Consider the following 3,096-nt stretch of genomic DNA (forward strand, 5'->3'; position numbering starts at 1 on the left):
CTTTATTTTAAATTTGTCATCCAAAATTTGCTTGATGGTATTGATTTCGTCAATGTCATTCCCAGTTAAAACCAAGTTATTAACATATACTAGAATGCCAGTGAAGCTTTCGGATTGTTTCTTGATGAAGAGTGAATGATCATAAAAAAACTGTTTATAACTTGCATCCACAAGAGTCTGAGTGAGCTTAATGTTCCATTGTTTGCTTGCTTGCTTAAACTCATACAGAGACTTTTGCAATTTACAAACCAAACCTGATTGTGACACAGCCAAACCGGGTGGTATCTTCATATAAACTTCTTTGTCCAAATCTCTGTGAAGGAAGGCAGTATTGACGTCTAGCTGTTTCAAATGCCATTTTTTGCCACTGCTAATGCTAACATTACTCGTAGGGTAGTCATTTTGACAACTGGACTAAAAGTATCACCATAATCTACTCCTTGCACTTGAGTGAATCCTTTTGTAACTAGCCTCGCTTTGTGCCTCTCTATGGTGCCATCGGGATTTAATTTTACCCGAAAAACTCATTTGCAACCTAGCCTTCTTGTCTTTTGGGAGTTCAGTGAGACACCAAGTTCTGTTCTGATCTAGAGCTGTCAATTCATCTTGTATTGCCTTTCTCCAACGTTCATGTGCAGCCACTTCCTCATAAGTGCTATATTCTGGATTTGAGGTGATGGCTAGAGAAAGTGACTTATATTTTGGGGTTAGTTTATCATATGACAAGTGTTGTGAGATAGGATATAAAAAGTTATAGTTGGCAAAATTGCTAGAGTGAGCTGTGTGGGTTATCATACAATGATAGTCCTTCAAATAAGCAGGCGATTTCTTAACTCTTTCAGATTTTCTAGTGATGCAGTCATGTGTGATGTCGTAGTTTTGTGATGCAGGTGCATTGTTGGTGTGTGGTGTGGTAATGGGTGCGATGGTGTGTGAGAAAATTGGTGAGTACATTGAACTTGAGAAATGTTCATTTGAATCTGTGAGTGTGGTAGGTGTGGGTAATCGCAAATGATGTGTGGATGGTGTATCAATACACTGTGGAGTATGAGTGGGTATCGCATGAATGTCGGTGCTAGTGGAATGTAGAAATGGAAAATTAGTTTCATAGAAAGTTATGTTTCTAGATATGAAAATTTTCTTTAATTTTAAATCAATAAATCGAAAACCCTTTGTTTCTAATTTAAAACCGAGAAAAGCTGTTTTCCTAGCTCTTGGGTCTAATTTTGTTCTTGAATTTGTTAATGTGGAGGCATATGCAAGAGAATCAAAAACTCATAAATATGAAAGATTAGGTAAATTACCATACAAAAGCTTATAAGGACTAGCATTATCCAGTTTAGTGCTGGGCAACCTATTAATTAGGTGAATGGCATGAGCAACTGCGTATTGCCAAAAATAATGTGGAATTTCTGATTGAAATAATAGTGCTCTCGCAACACCAAAAATATGCTGGTGTTTTTGCTCTACAATCTCGTTTTGCTCTGGTGTTTCTACACACGAGGTTTGGTGTAAAATGACCGATGATGCAAAAAAGGATTTTAGAGTGAATTTTGGCCCATTGTCAGTTCTTATACACTTAACTTGTTTTTCAAATTGTACTTTACAAAATTTACAAAATTAATAACAAATTGTAATGCCTCAAATTTGGTTTTCATAGAAAAAATTCAAGTGAATCTGCTCTTACCATCTACCACATTAAAAAAATACCTATGTCCATAGTTATCAGAACCGAACCGGTAATCAACTCGGTCATATGACTGGGTCACCAGGTTACTGGTTCAACCGGTGGGTCACTAATTCACCCGGTTAACCCGGTCATAACAAAAAAAAATACAAAATTATATTAATAAAATTGAAATAATGTCTTAAAACTTAAAATGCGAGTCTTACAAACATTAATAATCAAATATCAAGTCTTAAACATAATTAATAATCTAAAAGAAGAGTTAATAAACTAGTCTCTAGTATAAAATATGTTCTCAATTTAAATCAACAAGAGAAAGTTAAAGATAACACAATCATTGAATCAAGTCCAAGGGGTGAGCTCAAAGTTGGCATCAACATCTTCACAGGACAAATTAGGAGCTTGATCAATATTTCCCTCATTTTGATTTGCATCCATATCTTCCATAGCATTGTTACTTGGTCCATAATTATCTTGGTCATCTTCCAAATTTAATTGATATACATTTGTGTATTTTGACAAATCAATATCAAGAATAATTCGTAATAGCAACAGACAATTAAAATATTCAAGCAATTGAAGAATTTACCAAAAACATCCAAAGTTGGTTGAATGGACATATTTGCCAAATCATTTCGTAGAGCATCAACCTCTTTAGGAGTGATACTTAAATCGATTAATCCCACCTCTCAACATCTCCTTTTCCAGCCAAGTGATACTTAAATCGATTAATCCCACCTCCCCTAACAGGTTTGTCACAATATATGCACATCATAGTAATTCTCCCTATTTTTTCCACAATTTGTTTACAATGACCCCAAGCTGGATCAATCTTTCCTCTATTATTATAAACTCTTTTAGTGGTAAGATCAGGGATTGGAGTTGCTGATGATGCTTGTTCTTAAGATGGTGGCATTTCTGATGGTGTTTGAGATGAAGACATTTTTAACATTCTAGCAAGAAAAACCAAAAATATTTTCAGCAACAAAATATTTGCTTAAATCAGTTTTTAAGCAACACAGCAACCACCACCATTTTACCAAAGTTCACTGATTCAACTAACAGCAACTCTAAACAAACCAGCAATAAACAACAACAGCTCTAAAAATTCATAGTAAATACAATAACAGCAACCAGCAACTAAAAAACTAAATACCAACACAGCAACCAGCAACAAACAGGGAAAAGGAAAATACAACAACCAGCAACAATACAACAGGGAAAATACAACAGCTCTATACCAATTACCAAATACCAACACAGCAACCAGCAACAAACAACCCTAAAAAACTAAATACAACAGCAGCAACTACTAAATTCAAGAACAATTTTAACTAAAATTCACCCAACTTCAACAACTACTCTACAATATCAAATTTATCCACCAGATTCCATAACAATAGGTCAAT

The sequence above is a fragment of the Arachis ipaensis genome, chromosome B05 (genome assembly GCF_000816755.2).
Source record: "Arachis ipaensis cultivar K30076 chromosome B05, Araip1.1, whole genome shotgun sequence".
Classification (NCBI taxonomy): Eukaryota; Viridiplantae; Streptophyta; class Magnoliopsida; order Fabales; family Fabaceae; genus Arachis; species Arachis ipaensis.